Source organism: Mesoplodon bidens, assembly GCF_964165515.1.
Source record: "Mesoplodon bidens genome assembly, chromosome: 10".
In the NCBI taxonomy this organism is placed as follows: Eukaryota; Metazoa; Chordata; class Mammalia; order Artiodactyla; family Ziphiidae; genus Mesoplodon; species Mesoplodon bidens.
In genome coordinates, this window is record NC_138172.1 from 14,563,231 (window position 1) to 14,583,508 (window position 20,278).

Genomic DNA, 20,278 nt, shown 5'->3' on the forward strand with positions numbered 1-20,278 from the left:
TATCTGCTTAAACATTTTTTTATATTAAAAAAAGGAAAAACTTTCCCTTCTTCATTGGCATTTAATTAAATCACTTTTTTTTGAGAGTACATCTATGTCTGGGAAGTGTTTGCATATTTGAACTTAAACAACAACTAGATTGGAAATCTCTTCATTCAACAAACATTTGCTTAAAGGTTACAAAGTTATAAGCCTTCTGCAAGTGGTGAAGATATAAAAATGGTTCCACATTTAAATAATATAATCCATTAAAAATAATAACATTGAGAACAAGAATTATCAAAATATAGAGGCAGAAGCCAAAATTATATTCAGAGGACTACTCATGTATTTAATATTTTTCTTCTTTGAGGAATGAAAAATAAAGAATTCATCTTAAGAAATAAGAAAAAGAGTAATAAAACAAAATTAAAATAGAAGAAGAAAGTGACAGAGTTACAGCCAAAACCCACCATATTTTAATGAAAAATAGTATTGTTAAATTTAACAGATAGTTTTGTGGAGTGAGGGGATCTGACAACATATGAATATAAACGGTAGAAAAAGATGATCTCCAGACAAAACTAATCAAGGAAAGAGCAAAAAACCAATAAACCAAGGTTGATGAAGAATATACAGGAAGGAGTTAAAAATAAAATATAAATGAATATATGCAAATATACATTGACATATGGGAACCTCATTTTTAAAACATATATTACTTTCTAGTTTTTCAGAGCTACTCTGTTTTACTCCCAAATAACATTACCTATAAACTGTCTTTAAAATTCTGTAAAATATTTCTTCAATATTTTATGCCTATTAAATAGAAGGAGTAAGAAAAAGATGAATTATTCTATCCTGAGGTAAGACCAAAAACAATCTAGATTTAGTTTCTAGCTACAGGTTGAAAGCCAGGTTCTTGTTGGTGACTACAGTGTTTTGTTTTTTTTTTCTTTTTAAACAGACCTTACTTTTTAGAAGATTTTTAGGTTCACAACAGAAAAATGTAGCAGAAATTAGAGACAGTTCCCATGTACCCCTGTCCCAACATATGCACAGACTCTCCCACTAACAACACCCCCCACCAGAGTGGTACCTTTGTTCCAACTGATGAACATACACTGACACATCACAATCATCCAAAGTCCACAGTTAACCTTAGCATTCACTCTTGGTTTTGAACATTCTGTGGGTTTTGACAAATGTATAATGACATGTGTCTACCATGATGGTATCATACAGCATGGTTTCATTGCCCTAAAAGTCCTCTGTTCTCTGCTTATTCATCCATCCCTGCCCTCTAACCCATGTCAACCACTGATCCTTTTACTGCCTCCATAGTTTTACTTTTTCTGGAATGTCATATAGATACAATTGCACAGAACATGGACTTTTCAGGTTGGCTTCTTTTACTCAATAACATGCACTTAATATTCCTCCATGTCTTTTCATGCCTTGATAGCTCATTTCTTTTTAGCACTGAATAATATTCCATTGGCTGGATGTACCACATTTTATTTATCCATTTACATATTAAAGGACATCTGCATTGCTTTCAAGTTCTGGCAATTATGAATGAAGTTTCTATAAACATCTCTGTGCAGGTTTTTTTTTTTTTTTTGTGGTACGCGGGCCTCTCACTGTTGTGGCCTGCCGTTGCGGAGCACAGGCTCCGGACACGCAGGCTCAGCAGCCATGGCTCACGGGCCCAGCCTATCCGCGCCATGCGGCATCCTCCTGGACTGAGGCACGAACCCGTGTCTCCTGCATCGGCAGGCGGACTCTCTACCATTGTGCCACCAGGGAAGCCCCTGTGTGCAGGTTTTATGTGGACATAAATTTTCAACTCATTTGAGCAAATACCAAGGAACTCAATTGTACAGCATTTTTTAAGAAATTTAACTGTGAACAATTTTAGATGAGACTTGTTTTCTCTAGTTTATTATGAATACCAACATTTTCTATATTATTACATCATGCCCTCTTACTTTTTTGTGTTACTTGCTTTGGCATTTGATATTCAACTACAATAAAGGGGGTTTATTTATTTATTTTATGGTAAGAGAGATGCATTTTTCATCTAAAAAAAAACTTCATACATAAATTGTAATTATTTTAATTCACCTTTGATTTCAGGAAACTAGACTGAGGATCCCTAAGAAAGAAACCCCTGACTTTCATCGGTTTTCTACAGGAGATTGTAGAATACTTTTCTTTAGACATGTTTTTCTAAGTATATTCTCCTAAGGGCTAGGCAATAGCCTTAGAATGCCTGGTTTTGGTCTGAATCTTGTAGAAAACAGCTACAACATTTCACAATACGCCCATTTCACAACAGGTTTATGAAACATATAGGAGTTAAATAAAGCCTTTATGTTCTACACAAATATCAAAGAGAGTTCTTAGTGACCTTTAATTTTATACTCTACTAATATAATCGAGAAATAGTTTGAACTTCTGAATCAGTCAATGTCCAGTTTATCACAGGGCATTCCTTTAATTGATAGGATGGATTAGACTAATGAATTATGAGGTTGTTACATGGCAGTATTGCTTTGGAGTCATTCCTTTCCTCAAGGGTCCACACCACTATGGAAAATAGAGCCTGACCAGGGAGGTACTGGCTTAATGCTATGAACCCATTGTTACCATGGTCTATTTTATACTGCCAGAATCTACTGACAGACAGTGTAAGGTGATAAGAAACTCATTATAGGGCTTCTTTAGATACGGCCAAGTGAATGACACGGAGTAAGGAGATATGGTAAAAATTTGTCATTGCCTCTAGGTGGAAACATAGCTCCTTACTGAAGAAAAAGTGACATTTTTTTCAAGTAACAATTATCTGCACAGCTATGTGTCTTAATGACTAAATTGAGTGTAAAAATGGCATACAGATCCATCAGAGAGTATATGCATAGTTAATTATGTCTGAAATAATAAAAATATGATTACCACAGGATAAGGTAAACAGCCAATTAAAATAAGATGTGATATATACTTTCTCTATTCATTTGTCAAAGCATAAAACATTTTAACATTGCCTAAATAATTTACTTGTGTTAAAATAAAGGGAAATGCTTAAAACATTAATAGGGTACTTCACAATCTTGAGTCAATAAGTTGTTATATGACAGTTATGTAAATAATTCAAGACTCCGTTCGGCACAAAGGGAATAAGACATATTTGCACAGTTCAAATACTTCAAAGTTTGCCATAGTTTTCTCCACTGGGCCAAGCTGTCTCCAATGGCTTCTCACAGATGAAGCCTGGAGAGATTTTGGTGCTAATATTCTACTCTGTCTCTTTCCATGGGAATTTTATTATTTGTGATTGTTTCATTTTTATTGATTGTTGTTCTGATCCGAGCACTACTAGGTGCTATGAAAGGGGACAAATAAGTGTGGTCATACTTAGCTTCCTGAGGAAAAATAAAAGAGATAAGCAAAAAACAAACAAAAATAAATAACAATAACTTATACATATATCAGAAAACAATTATTTTAGCATTAGAATCTCAATTAGAGTTCATAATTTAGTATGCATGAGAAATCCAATGTTTGCAGAATAGTTTGACTGAAGTTAATACATAAACTAGATTATGTGCCCAGAATGTATAATACAAATAAGAGATCAGGGAGTCAAATGATTACAAAACACTTTTAGTAGGATTCACTTGAAATGCAAATGTGGATAAGATTTGAAGAGGTGAAGGGAAGAGGGCACAGAGAGCCGCTATGGGAGGGAGTGTGTAGAGTAGTCCAAGTGAAGCCCAATCAGAATGGAAAGCTTGGAATTCTGCTCTCTGAAAGGAATGGTTCAGGCAAATATCCCTGCTTTTGACTAGCTTATATGGAAAACAACAAAGTGGACATGACTCTCCATAGAGATGACATGTTCTCAATGTTTTACCTTACAGAACACTCCAATTCCCTATCCTTAATGGTCTCATCCCAAATGAATCTTTCCAAAGTTTTAATTCTCTGACTTGTTTGGCCTATGGGTCTTAACAGATATGCATATGCTTAAATGAAATAAATGCTAAAATAAAAGAAGGGATTGAATTATATAACAATGGCATGAATATATATATATATCAGAATTTGTCATTTTATTTTGACACATCCATTTATAGGGAGTAAACTAGGGATCACCATGTTATATAGAATCACTGTGTGTGTTCCTTGATGGCACTAGGAAAATAAAGGAAACAAAGTAAAAAAAAAAAAGTCAGTGTTGTATTTGGCTTAGCAGTGCACGCACACTCTTAGCAGCCCTGGACTCTGATACATACTTGGCATGCATCCTTACTCCAAGATGTTCATCAGCATTCCTTGAACAGTTCATAATAGCTATTTGGTCACACCAGAAAAAAAAAGAAGGACCACACTAACCCATTTTTCATCACTAATGGATTATATAATGGGATTCAATTGCATTCAATGTATTCTACCTAAATGTACTCGAAAATGCAGCCAGAGAATTAGAAGATGTTGCTACACAGTGCTTCCGTTCATCTGGGAAACCCTTATCCATCAACAGACTGCAAGCATTATCAGAATTTCTGGAGACAGATCATCATTTTTTTCCACCTGACCTAAAAATACAGAGTGTAATCACTATCCACATAAATCTACAGATAAGCACATGGGATCCCAGAGTGAACACACAAACACACACTCTTTCCACCACATTCCGTTGGGACATGATGGTCGATAGATGGTTACTTAATTCGACATACATCCTTGTTCTTAGCTATAATGAGCACCACACAAAGAATTGGCTGATTTTTAAAAACATAAGCAAAGTAAAATACATCTATAAATGAAAATTTATAGTGCATGTTTTAATCCTCCTTTTTTAAAAGGGCATTTAAATATTGCAGGGTACCAGAAAAAGAATTACCAAACTGATTGCTATATATTATCACTGTACCCTTTCAAAGTGTATAACGAACCATAATTCAGCAAAGAGTTCATTGTTTAGATATATTCACGGTGATTATTAGATTTTGGGGTTTTTTGGTCATTTTGTCTTTAACCTGACAAACAAAAGATGATATTCCAAAGGCGATTTCGTTTTGATTTTTTTGTTTGTTTAGATATCAGGTAAATGGTCATTTACTAGATTATCCTAAAGCTTACATATTGATTCAAGAACTCTAGCAAATCTGTAATGTATCTTTACACTGACAACTTCAAAGTAAGTCGTAAACCCTCCCAGAACCATGATTATTATAGCTCTTCTAAATTTGAATAGCTGTGTTTCCTTGCTTTCATAAATGTGTTTGTGTCCATATTAGAAATGATATTTGAATGAACAATTTTACAGTTACTGTATGTTTTGAAATACGAAATGTCTAAAAATGTCATTAAAATACTCAAAACATGTCCCTGAAAGGTGAGTTTGAGGTATAATACCCACCTAAACCTTAGAATTTTCTACTGATTTCACCTTTCTGAGCACCCTAACTTTATTTTCAATATACAATGTCTGGTATTTTCTCAGCATCAAAGAGAAGATGCCTCAAATTAACATTGTTGCAATTGGGGACACAACTGATTCGGAAACTAATTTTTTTCTACTTCCTATATCTTTTCAGGTGCACAATATTAAAACAATATCCTATTAAAAAGCTTTATAACGTCATAATAGGTAAGACAATCTCAAAGTCAAGCGTTTCAGCTAATAAACCTGCAGAGCCGTTAAATCTATGCTCTTTACTAGCCTTTCAGTTTATACTCTACTAACATAAAACTTATTCAAATAAGGAAAGCAATTTTAGCCTTCCTAAAAACATTAGATGTACACCTATTTGGACTAGGAGGAAAATTGAGGTTTTACTTTTTCTGGGTGCTCCACAGCATGAACCTGCGTAAGGATGTGGGGGTAGATGAGGGTGGAGCAGCAGAGGGCTGGGGATATCGAGAGTTGCGACATATGATGGAGACAGTTGTGTCCTCGTACATGGTAGCCACCATCCACAGGTGGCTAAATTAAACAAATTACATTTGTCACAACTACTTAACTGCTATTGTAGAGTGAAGATATCCATAGTCAATATATAAATGAATGAGTGTAGTAGCTGTGTTCAAAAAAAAAACACTTTATTTACAAAAACAGGCAGTGGGATATATGTGGTCCGTGGTCTGTAGTTTGCCAACTTCTGATGTTTGGTTTTCCACTGTGTGACTATCCCATGTCTATTCCTCTTCCTGTTGATGGGTACTTGAATACTTTCCAGTCTGGGTTATTATTAGTGCTATGTGAACATTTAGTTCACATTTTTCATGAATATTTGTAATTCCCTTCTTGATTTTCTTCTATCTGGCATGCTTCCCCCTGTTCAGGCATTTATCCTTGAGCACAGATTTTAAATCTCACCCCCTGTTATGAATTGGATTGTGTCACACAACAGGAGCTTGAAGTCCTAACCACCAGTAGCTGTGAGTGTGACCTTATTTGAAAATTGGGTCTTTGCTGATTGGCAAGTTAAAATCAGGGCACTAGGGCACATCCTAATACAGTATGACTGTGTCCTAATAAAAAGGGGAAATTTGAACACTCACATAAGCACAGATGGAAGACAATGTGAAGACAGGGAGAATACCATCTAGAAGCCAAGTAATGGCTAAGGCTCCCAGAAGCTAGAACAGAAGGCATGGGACAGATTCTCTATCATAGTCCTTCAGAAGAAACCAACACTTCTGACACCTTGATTTTGGACTTCTAGGCGCCATGGCTGTGAGACAATAAATTTCTGTTGGTTAAGCCATTCAGTTTGTGCTACTTTGTCATACAACCCTAGAAAACTAATATACTCCCTTGGAGAGGTCTTCCTTTATCACGTGTATCTACAATTACCACTCTCCCCATTTCTATCACTTGGCCTTGCTTATTTTACTCAATACTCATTTCTTTTGTTTGATTTCTATTTTCCCTGCTAGAATTAAATTCTATGAGAGTGGGCTTCCCTGGTGGCGCAGTGGTTGAGAGTCCGCCTGCCGATGCAGGGGGCACGGGTTCGTGCCCCGGTCTGGGGGGATCCCACGTGCCGCGGAGCGGCTGGGCTCGTGAGCCATGGCCGCTGAGCCTGCGCGTTCGGAGCCTGTGCTCCGCAACGGGAGAGGCCACAACAGTGAGAGGCCCGCGTACTGTGAAAAAAAAAAAAAAATTCTATGAGAGTAAAGTATTCATCTGACTCTTGCTCCACCCAGTTTCCCTTACCTGGAAAACTGTAGATGATCAATAACTATTATTGAGATAAATAAATGTGCAATGTGTCTAGTGCTGCAACTTTTATCTGGCATTTGGGAATTGGATGTAATTGGAGTAGTCAGATCCACAAGCACAGGTCAGCTAATTGTGAAAGAATTAATAGACTCAGAAGACCCAGAATGAATGACATCCTTACGAGCAGGTAAAGAAGAATTTTAAGGAGTGAAAAATGGAAGTTAGTCTCTGAAACTAGTATTTTTGAACACCTACTATGAACCAATTACTACACTAGGCATTTTCATGTTGTACTGTTCTGCTATCTCCTAGTTTAATTTCTGTAAGCCTGTTTCTTCATCTAAACCTTGAGAAAAGTAGTGTTACCTCTTCTATTTACTCCTATCATTGAATGGAGTAAATAAGAAAATGCCTACAATTCACTCTGCATACTGCCCCCCACCCCAGTACAGCAAGTGTGCACTCAATGTGGACTTCTAAAATTCACAATGCATTTAATATCAGAGGAAATAAACATTGACATCTTTCGCTCAAGAATCCACAGCTTGTAAGTAGCAGAAGCAAGTTCTGAACTCCGGGGGTTTTTGGCCTAAACGATCATCTTGCATTCCTTTTTATATACTTTCTGGACATTTTATAGCTATTGGTTTGATTGATATTCTTTCTGCAAGGGTAAAAGCCTTTTTTTGTTTGTTTTTTAAAAGAGAGCAAAATTGCCTGCTTTGAAAGGTCGCCTCCGCTATTTTGAAATGTGGCCAGTGCTCACAACGGGAGGTCTTCAGACTCATGTCTGGGACGCAAATTGTAGACCTGGACACTTGAAATAACCATAGTTTACGAGCAACACCAGGCCAATTCACACCTAATTCAGTGATGACATCACAAAGGTCTTTCTTACTCTATGATTTCACACATGCACAGCCACTTTATTTGGAGAGGTTTTAAAATGTTTGCTCTAATGATGGGAATTTGGAAATCTGAAATCTTAATAGAAAGACTGAATATGATTTTCAACATTGCCAGCAATGATCCAGTCCACAGAACAACTTTTTCAGTGTGGTGGGTGCCAGTCAGCACAGGCAAATCACGACCATCGTGAATGACTCTGCAGCCTTCAGATATGAACACGTCCTAACATGACAATCTGGTTGGCTTGTTTGTAAAAGACATTTTTTATCTTTTGCCTCTAATATAATACTTACATTTCTCTGGCTATAAAACAAACAAATATGCTTCACGTTTGTAGAAAATCAACATTTTTTCCATCAATTTAAATACTAGCCAAATTTGAATTACAAGGAAAACAAAGTTTTAATTTTAAAATATTGACAGTCAGTACTCTGTCACTATATTGAGGAATGTAAATGTTCATGTAAATATACATCTGTACACAAAACACTGATATGAATTTGGTTCACTTAATGTGATTTTTGCTTTTGGGGGAGGAATGTATTTTGGCAAATTTCTATTCATAAACTCAAACCTTCTATCATTTAAGGACATGCATGGTGAGAAAGGATGTTCAGAGTCATCTACTGGGAGTAGTTAATGGTCTCTAGTTTCTGTCAGGCCAGGCAGCTGGAATAACAATTTTATGAATGTGTACCAATGTCCGTCAGACCATGAATCTAAAATCAGAGGGCATGTGCCACATAATATAGGTAATGCTAAGAGAAAAAACAGCATCCTCAAGGGCAAGGTCATTTCTGACATCTACTTGAACTCCTAACCTCATGTTCTTTTGAGATTTTTAACCCTAAATAGTGATCCAGTTTTTCCTTTTCACTCACAACCTGTAGTTGACAAAAAATTACAGAGGATTTAGCTTTACAATATTTCAATGCATTAAGCAGAAATAAAATTATTTCACATTATGAATATGAACTTCATCCTACCAAAGAAACACACACACACACACACATGAACAATGTGCATGGGACAACTGTGTGAAAAATATGCAACTAAATATCACAATTGAATGCCCAGCCCTTCATAGAACCAAACTACATAATGTCTTTGTTGTTTAACTTTTTAGCTGCTCTTGGCTGTCTGATTCAGTATTCCCTATTCAGGGACATGTCTGCCTCCTTTGGGACATTTTCTGCCTGCGATGACAAGGATGCTGTTCCAAAATGAAATTTGGAACCCAATTTTAAATTGAATCTCACCCTCCAGAGTAAATAGTAGATGGAAGCTGCCTCTTAAATCATCAACTTTTAATTAAATCCTTTGCAGCTGTAAGATCCCCATACTCAGCAAGGTGATAAATGCACTGTATTTTAATTTAGTTGTTTTTTGTACTAAATTCACTGCATTTAAAGAGTGTATGATATTCACCAAGTTACTAAGAATGGTTTCACTATGACTTCTTGATCACAGCATAGTGAAATGTTTAAAAACACCGCAGTCAGCAACTTGAAGTCAAATCTTGGCTCTAGGGCCTGCTATCTATGACCTTGGCCAAGTCAAATGATCTCTTAGCCTCAGTTTCTAAGCCAGATTGAAACACTGGCTCTGTTTTCCCCTGACCTCTCCCTGTATTCGACCATTACCATGACCTAATTGTGGATGAAGCATATTACTCATGCTTTTGACTTGGAGCTTGACCATGGGAGTTGTTTTAGCCAAAGAACTGTGGAAGGAGGACAGTGGGCCATTTCTGGACCTAGGTCTCGAGAGGCCTTGTGCTTTTTTGCTTGCTCTCCTGCATTTTATCATCCCCAAGAGAAAGTCTTATCCTGGGTAGCTGCTTCTCTTTGACCCTGAATCCCATGATCAATACATGTGAAGTTGAGCTCTTCCTACCCAATCTACCCTAGATGAGCTATCTTAGTGGACTTCCCATGTACATGAGAAATAAATGCCTATTTTACACCATTAAGATATTGTGATTATTTATTATACATCATTATTGCCGTAAGAGTGAATTGATACAATTTTCTTATAGGTGAAATGAGAATAAAGATTGCTCTTTATCATAGAGTTGTTGAAAAAATTAAATGGAACATTTATTCATTTAAGGGATATTAAATGCTTGCTATCCAAGGAGACCCTTTGCTACAAGCTTGGGAGATCAGAGAGGTAAGGTTCCTGCCCTCAAGAAGATCACATTCTAGATGTACTGTGTATATTTGAATGTTCATAATGTAGTACAACATGGATTCATAAAATGGTAAGCATAGCAATGAATACTAAGACAATAACTAACAGTATGTAAAAAATGTGCTACTAATTAATGTTAGTAATTTTATTCCATGGTGATGTAATGGAGAATGACAAGCTTAAAAGGGAAACCATAGGGCTTCCCTGGTAGCGCAGTGGTTGAGAGTCCGCCTGCCGATGCAGGGGACACGGGTTCGTGCCCCGGTCTGGGAAGATCCCACATGCCGCGGAGCGGCTGGGCCCGTGAGCCATGGCCGTTGAGCCTGCGCGTCCAAAGCCTGTGCTCCGCAACAGGGAGAGGCCACAACAGTGAGAGGCCCACGTACCGCAAAAAAAAAAAAAAAAAAAAAAAAAGGAAACCATAGTATAGGATGAGAATAGAATACCCAACAGCTACATTTTGGGATTAAAAAATTCCAATAAGCACTTGTTCAGAGATGGATAGTAAGGGAAGAAAACTGCAACAAGGCAAAACATATGTCTTGAACTTAGCAATTTTACTCTACAGGTTTTTGAAAACTGAGGAGCTTAAAGAGGAAGTAATTTTAATTTATGGACATCACATAGTACAATAGTTAATTTTATGTGTCAGCTTGCCTGGCCATGGGGTGCCCAGATATTTGGTTAAACATTATTCTGGGTATGTGGGTGAGGGTGTTTCTAGATAAGATTAATATTTGAATCACTAGGCTGAGTAAAGCAGACTGACCTCTTCATTATGGGTGGGCATTATCCAATTTGTTGAAGGCCTGAATAGAACAAAAAGGTGGAGTAAGGAAGAATTCATTCTCTCTGCCTGGTTATTTTCAAGCTTGTGACACTGATCTTCTCCTGCCTTTGGACTTGGACTTGGACTAGAACTTACACCATTGGCACTCCAGGGTCTCCAGCTCGCCAATTGCAAATAGTAGAACTTCTCAGCCTCCATAAATGTGTGAGCCAATTTGTTTCCTTAAATCCTTATTTCCTTATAATAAATCTCTCTCTTTTTCCATCTAGCTAGCTAGCTAGCTACACACACATAAAGTACACACACACACACACACACACACACGTTCTATTGGTTTTGTTCCTCTGGAAAACCCAAACTAAGACACTAAGGCACCTAGAAACTGCGCCTTTCTTTTTGACATTCTGTCAGACCACACCTAGATATTGCAAATCTATAAACACATATTCCAAAACAGAGTAAAACAATCACAAAAGAGATCTCAAGGGAAAGGGATGTCAAAGATTTCCTTTGCTACTATTTTTAATCCTTATCATAGAACATGCATGCAAAATGATAATTTACTTCTGTAATGGTGGAATAATAATTTTGAAGTGATACTAGAAAGTCATTGAATGTTAGAGTTGAAAGGAAAATCAGAGAATTATTCATCCATCATTTTACATGAGAATATTTCCCCCAGGGAGGAAACTCAAATTTCCCAAGGTCATAGATACTGACAAAATTGAGATAATTGGTAAGAGTAACACATATCATTTATTGAGTACTTAGTATGCATCTCCCACTGTGCTTTACATCCATTATTGCATTTGATAATCACTGAACAAGTATGTGAGTTGGGCATTATGATTACTCCTCATTTTTCAAATGAGATAGTTTAGAAATGTTAAGAAATATGAAGTAGGGCCCACAGACATGTGGTCAAATCAGGCTTAAAATCAAGCCATTTGACTTTAGAGTAGTGTTTCTCAAACCTTAAAATGCACACAACTCACTTGAAGATTTTGTTAAAACACCTGGCCCTCGCCTCAGAAAGTCTGATATAATTGGTATAGGGTAGCCCTCTAGTGTCAGACAGTCTCTTCCAGGGGATTCTAAATGTGCAGGCCTGGCTACAACCCCTACTTTGAGCACGTATGGCTAAGTTCCTTTTATGTATCCCTTATCCTTTAGAAAAAGCAATGAGAATTAGGACGTGACTCAAATTATAAAGTACATAGTCTTCTTGTCCTTAATATGGGATTTGATTTTTAGTAAGCAGGAAAAACTGGAAAAGAGGAGTGATATTTGGTGGTGGGGGGGGGAAGGTGTCCTTAAAAAGATGTTACAATTAGGATAGAATGGGAAGCTCACTTGGGAAAATGAATGCCAACATGGCAATGTTACAAACCAAAATAATACCAGTAACACTAACACAATGTTCCAATTGTTTTACACTAAATTGTAATATTTCTCTTACTACAGTGGAGATTGGCTTAATCTTCCCAATTAATTTCCTCTTTGTGATAGAATTAAACATTCAAGACCTGTGCCATATGGATTTCCAGCACCTCCCACCAGAGTAGGCAAAGAATATCTCCTGCCTACTAACGTTGGCTTGGTATGTGATTTTCTTTAGCTGATGAACTTTAGTGAATATGCTGATGCTGCCAAGGCTTTAAGAGAACTTGCAGGGTTCAGACTGGCCTTTTGTGCTTCTGCCATCAATTCTGAGATTTTGTGTGATACTGGCACCAGAATGAGAGACACATGGAACAGACCTGAATCCAATCCCTAACCTGTCCCATGCAAGTCCAGCAGAGTCACAGCTGATCCACAAGCTGTGAAGGAGAAATACATGCTTACCCGTGTAAGCCACTATGTGCTGGAGGTTTTTGTTGTTGTTGTTGTTATTCAGTATTAAAAAAAAAAAAAGACTTGACTAATACAATTATATTTAAACAAAAACATTCTGCATGACCTGTTGATTATTCTTTTCACTGACCAGCATCTGAAATGCTCCATACCTTCCTAATGTTTCTGGAATTCCTGAATGAATTCCAGGGTAAGACAGCTATCTTACTATGAAAGTAAAAAGAGGCCTCTAGGGTATGGGCATGTGACCAGGCTCAGCATTCAGCCACACCCATTTAGTTATTTATATCTCATAGTGAAACAAAAGAGATTGTGGCAAATTCTTTTTCTAGGGGAGAGCAGAGGAGAGATGTAGGTGGTGGCATTACATTCTAGTGATCGAAGTGGTGCAAGCTGTGAGCACCATATTCATGATGTAACATGATGTCTGCACTGGGCTGGGCGGCTTCTGGGGCTCTACCTTGGCTGGCCTCAGGCTGCCTCTCCTTCCATTTTCTCCTGCTTGTTTTTCATGCCTCATTTTGAATCTTTCTAGCTCTTCTCTAAGCTGATGAGGGTCTTCCAATAAATATGGTTTTTCCTTAAATCTACCAGGGTGATGTTTCTCATCTCCAACTAAAACATCTTCATGTCCCATTTGCCTTTGTGCATTTAATTCTTAAGTATTTAGCTGGTACCTGCTATGTATCAGGGACTGTACTAGACTCTAGAGATAAAAAGAAGAGTGAGGTCCCATTGCTCTCAAAGGATATATATGTCTACCTACAGTGGATTCTTGTTATTTACTGTAGTTATGTTCTAGAAAACTGAAAACCATGAATTAGTGAATACTGAACCTTGCTCTTAGAAGAAATACAGGGTTAGGTTTTTAAAAGCCTGTGGTCACAACATTTTCATCAGATGATCAGCACATAATCTTGTTTTATGTGTGTATGATTAAACACACCTTATTAAATCTTACTTAGTAAATATTGTTTATTCATTAACATTTAACTCATGGCCAACAGCACTATAGCTCATGCTTGAACAAAGCTTATGTAACTCCTATGCTTTCTCTGTAAGGCACAGCACAGCCTTCTTCTGCTTGGGAGCACTAGCCAGCACTTCAGGCCTACACTTATGGGCCATTTTAAACAGTAAAGTCCCCAAGAAAAAAAATCACAATAATGTGAAAAGAGAGCACTAAATATAGTCTGAAAGGGATACTTGTTTACAGTATGAGACCTGAAACAAGAAAGTAGACTATTACCTTTTCTACCTCAGCTGGGAACATGTGTGTTGGGTGACTCAAAAATTTCTCCCCTCTGTGCATGTCTGCTAATGACCAGGAAAGTACAGTGAGTATATCGATTTGGGGGTGAAAATAAATTTTAGCTTATAGGTGAATTCACAAATATGGAATCCATGAATAATGAGGATTAACTATATATAGATTAGAGACAGAGTTAAAGGTATGCAGATATGTTTGTATATAAATAAATTACTATGTATGTTATGTTCTTAGTAGAGAAATACAAGATGTAAGGTGTGTGAGAAGTGGATAGGGAATGCAAGGACAGTAAAGGAAGGAAAGCACTGTGCTTGGTGATCAGAATAAGGATGACAAGATAACACATCATATTTGAGGTGCCCTTTGAAGATGAACAAGAGGTAGGCTTTTTAGTTAAAGGAAAAGCCTACACAATGTCCCTCACACAACTTTGCATCACAAACCTTTCTGGAAATAACAGACTGCGAATTAGGAAAAAGGGAATTTGAGGGAGTGGGAAAGAAACACTGAGTTCTGAGAATATATTTATATCACACTGATGTGTCTAGTTTATAGAGTAGGACATGCTCAGATTTGAGCTTTGCAAAGATAACTTCCATGATAATGTAGTGGTTGGACTGACAAGGAATGAGGCTGGGTATGGGAATTCCAGATGGGAGTGACTCATAAAAAACTGGTTAATGGCATGAAGCTGAACTAAGACTGGGAGAACAGCAGTAGGCAAAAGATTCAAATCCACAGGATTTAAGGAGAAATTAACTATTATAAAATGCGAAGAAGAAAAGATTAGGGGATAAATAGATTTAGTTATTACTTGGGAAGACTTTCACAAAGCCTGGGCACACAATGGGCAGGCAGTTTTGCTGGTAAAAAACCTGCACCTGGGGGCTTCCCTCATGGTGCAGTGGTTGAGAGTCCGCCTGCCGATGCAGGGGATGGGGGTTCGTGCCCCAGTCTGGGAAGATCCCATGTGCCGCAGAGCAGCTGGGCCTGTGAGCCATGGCCACTGAGCCTGCGCGACTGGAGCCTGTACTCCGCGACGGGAGAGGCCACAACATTGGGGGGCCCGCGTACCGCAAAACAAACAAACAAACAAAAAAAACCCTGCACCTGGTTTTGTACATGCTGAGATAGAACTGACGATGAGATGGCCAAGTAAAGTATCTCAGTCATTAAGAAAAGTAAAAAATATTATTGTTCAGCGTAATTTTCTGATCTACTGGTTCCTTTATTATCAGAAATAGAAACAATGAAAAGATATTTAATAAATGCTGTCTTTATGATAAATTTGTTATAAAAAGAATTCCCATAATTCTCTTAACTCTGAGTTTGGGGGCCTGATCAAACGGCACTTTGTAGACCATTGAAAAGGACGTTGATTCTGACACTGAATGAAATGATGTGCCACTGAAATGTTTTGAGCAGAGAAGGGACACAGTATGACATCATTTAGAAAAGTAAACAGGGCAGCTGGACTGAGAACAGACTATAGAGGAACAACAGTGAAAGTTGGGAACTCTGAGGTTATTGCAATAAACTTTACTTCCTAAAAAACTTTAACCACTTTTCATTAAAGCATAAAATGGTTACATTCTGCCAACTGATAGAAAAAAGATTGTAAGTAACTATCAAAGATGTAGAAGACCCTGTTCTTCTAAACCTGGGGAGACTGCACACACATAAGTAAATAAATTAAGGGTGGGGAAGACACTTTGGCTTCAGGAAGGAGTTAAGCAGAGACTGATTATAAAAACAGTCAATTTCAAGGTTTCAAAATGCCCCCACCCAGTTTTATTGAGATAAAATTACCACATAGTATTGTATTTGTTTAAGGTGTACCACATAATGATTTAATATATGTATATATATTAAAATGGTTACCACATTAAGTTTCATTAACACCCATCACCTCACATACTTATAATTTGTTTTCTTATGATGAGGACTTCTAAGATTTACTCTCTTAAAGCAACTCTCAGATATACAATACAGTACAGTTAACTACAGTCACCATGCTGTATGTTACATCCCCAGAACTTATTTATCTTATAACCAGAGCTTGACCCCCTTTTCTCGTTCTTTTATTTTTAGATTCCACATACAAGTGAGACCAAACAGTATTTGTCTTTCTGTGACTTATTTCACTTAGCATGATGCCCTTAAGGTCCATCTATGTTGTCACAAATGGCAGGATTTCCTTTTTTTTTTTTTATGGCTGATGGTCTCGACCAAAAATTAGGAGTTGAAGATTTTTCTTTTTTTTTTTTTGCGGTACGCGGGCCTCTCACCGCTGTGGCCTCTCCCGCTGTGGAGCACAGGCTCCGGACGCGCAGGCCCAGCGGCCATGGCTCACGGGCCCAGCCGCTCCACGGCATGCGGGATCCTCCCAGACCAGGGCACGAACCCGCGTCCCCTGCATAGGCAGGCGGACCCTCAAACACTGCCTCACCAGGGAAGCCCAGGAGTTGAAGATTTTAAACTATAAGTTTCTTGTCAGCACTGTCCCAGAGGTGTTACTACCATAAGCCATTTTACACCTTTTCCTAAATTATCTTGGTTAACATACAGTATTTGTTTGTTAGTCTTGTGTTTTCTTCATCAGTCAGTGAACTTCCTAAGTACTAGGTACCCCAAGTGACCTGGTCTAAGCTCTACTCTGTAGTCCCAATATTTCCGTTTTCTTTTTCTTCTTTTTTTTTTTTTTGGTTCAGTGAGCATTTAAGCTTATTAATACTTATTGGCATTGTAAAACTACAGTTTTTCATCACTCAAAATCACCCCAGGAGGAGTTGGAAATTGGAGGTACTTTTACATTTTTTGGGATCCCAATCTAAATCCTCTTTTCTCCCAGCCTCTAAGGAGGGAATTAATGATCTCAGTTAGAGAAGTACCCCTCCCTTTGCTCCTCTTTCGTGCCTGTATTCACAGAAAGAATTCAAAAGGGGCCACTCTAAACCACCTTGCTCTACCACATTCATATTTAATTGATGTACAGTGGGAAGTAATGCTCCCAACAGTTACATACATCTATTATCCTTAAGTGGTTGGCTGTGATTTTTTTTTTTTCTTGGTCATTGCATTTCTTTCCATCTTCAACCTCAGATTTACTAGGGTGATCATCACTGCTTGGCTGACCCCGAGGAGTGCCAACCTGGTGTATGTATCCCATAATTAAACCCTGCTTTTGGGGAATATGGCCTGGAAAAGAATATACCCATAGTGGTTTTGCCCCCTGCAATGGTGATTTCTATTGCATTTTATGCCTCTGTAGCTTCTAACTGTCCTAGAAGAAAAGGACTAAATGAATCAACATGTGTGAAGCCCTTTGAGCTAACACTTAATGAAGAGTTTGAAATTCCCAGGCGTAAAGCACCATAAAAGTGGTAACCATTATTATCTTCCTAATAAATGACTTTTCCATTGTCTTTCCCTTGTGACACTTTTATTCTTCACTTTTCTCCTTCTGGGGATTTAATTTTTAAATGAACAAGGATGTCTGTTATAAACTTTTTTTTTTAAATTAGACAAACACTTGAGTAAACTGCTTATATTAACCAACTGCATTTTAGAAGAGATTGGAAATTAGCTCCTTGCCTTAATGTCTAATACAACTAATTAGTCAGATATATATGATATAATGCTAAAATAGTGGATGGTATATGAAAAATGTATATAAATATGTACTATATGTAAAATGTTACCATTTGTAATGAAAGCTATTATTACCAAATATATATATATATATTTCAAAGTTTACTAAATATGATATGGAATGAAACATTTCAGCAAATATTTAATGATATTTTAATTTTACTGCATACATATTTTTTCTGGTTTTGTTTCTCTACAAGGTATTATGAAAATTAAGAGCAGGCTAAGAATATATAGCAGAAAAAGCTGAAAGCAGAACAAGAATCCAGCAAAACAACACATAATTAAGAAGCTTGATTAAGAAACTCTTCTTGAGAGGGTAGTCTCTTGATTAGAAAAGTTTGGATGAAAAACTCCATGGGCAGAATAAGGTCTATTTTACATCCTGAAACCATGGCCATTCATTGAGGGTAATTATTTCTAAATATTTCTAAATCATCACCTAGCCATGGTTGAAAAGATCTACTAAGAGATGAAACAGAGCTCTTAACTTTTTTCCCACAGCTTCCTCATTTTATGGGTGATTCCATATGTTAATCAATCCTCTAGAAATAAAGTATGGCCGTGAAGAGAGAATATAGAAAAGTGGCTTAGAGTTTGAATTTTTGAATAACTGTGTCTAAAGTGTGGCTCTAATATCACTAGCTATTTGACTCTGTGCAGGTTATTTGATTCCTCTATAACTCAGTTTCTTACGTGAGAGTCAAATAGAGAAAATAATAGTGCAATCTCACATTTCTTGCGTGATTGGATGAGATGATTATTATAAAATCCTTGGCATGCTGGAGCTACTCAATAAATTAGTATTGATGTTATTAGCAATAGTGGTGGTAGTAGTAGCTGCACTAAGTACTTTCCAAAACAAACTTCTCAATTCCTCCAAGGAATATATATTCCCAACAATGTCCAAGAACATCTACAAAGCTCTTTAGATTGAGAAGATGACAGGCATGGATTCTCCTGGTGGTCATTATTAATATTTATCAACTTTCAAGTATGGATTTCCTGCATTATTTATTTCTACCTATATTTTCATAAAGGTGACATTTGCTTTAGAAACACAGAACTAAAATAGTGATGGAAATAATTACCATGTATTAAATAAAAATAGAAACATTCAAACCAATTATTTTTCACTTAGGGGTAGCATATTCCATTTTCTAAGCATTCTAAAGTGATATGTTTGATTTTGTCAAACCTCTCCCCATTTCCCACATGTGCTATACAGACTTGTTATCTTGGAAGTGATTACTCATACTTATTTTTCGGGAGCAGGTATCTAAACCTATAATCCAGTAGGTATGACATGCTTAGCTTCACAAATGTCCCAAAGCCTAGAATCTCCCCCTATTCCTGCACTGAGAAACTAGAGAAAGTAGGAAATGAGAATGAATTTTGTGTTTACCCATTTGGTGTCTAGATAGACTTACTATTGGGATATGTGACAGTCTACCTAAGTCATATGGTCAATAGAAGTTGGAGTTGATAATAAGTAATAAGGCAGAGCCCACTTTTGATCTCCTTTGCCTAACAGGAAATGCAGTGTAGGAATAAATCCAGGAAGGCCTGCTGAAATTAAAAGGCTGGAGTACCCAGTTCTATCACCCTATCTGGACTATGATAAATCTTTAGTAGCATTTTTTGGGTAGAGATCTGAGGGAATAGTTAAAATGGCAAGCAATAGTAGGTGCAGTGAATCATAAACCCCAGTCCAATGGAACACACAGCTGCCACTATTTTTACAGAGTTCTCCAATTAAGGAAAGAAAACTTCATTATATTTTAATACATTTTTGAATGGTCTTTAAAAGAATTTCAAGGAAAAGTTAAATATACCAAAGCATCCATGGTTCAAAAAAGATAAGAACTTGCCTTTTTCCCTTGCTCATTTTAGGAAGATATCAAGAACAAGAGGACTTTAATAAGCAATGTTTGTTTATGATCATAAAACTATATAGTATAAGCCAAAGTAAAGTAATAGCTCTTATCATGAGAAACATATGGACTGGGGTGGGGATGGAGTATTGACCACATAGTGGCATAGCATGAAATTAACTCTTCATGATAATAATAGTGTAATGCTGACATTAATAGGCAGAAGAAAGCTATGTATGGGCTTGACCACTGTGGCTATACTGAGATGAAATGGACTATAAAACGTTTGCTATTGTTTTGAAATGGGAAAACAGCATACATTTAAATTATGCTCTCATTGATATTGCACTGTAAACCACAGTGACCTATTTTTATGTCTTTCAGTGATAAGATTTTGCGTATTTTATTAAAAAACTGAATGCTTTCAGTTTAGTGGCATGATTGAGGGTACAGGACTCAGTATTAGTATATATAAAGTGCTCAGTACATTGGCTGTTAATGTGAAGATTTTAATGTGGTTG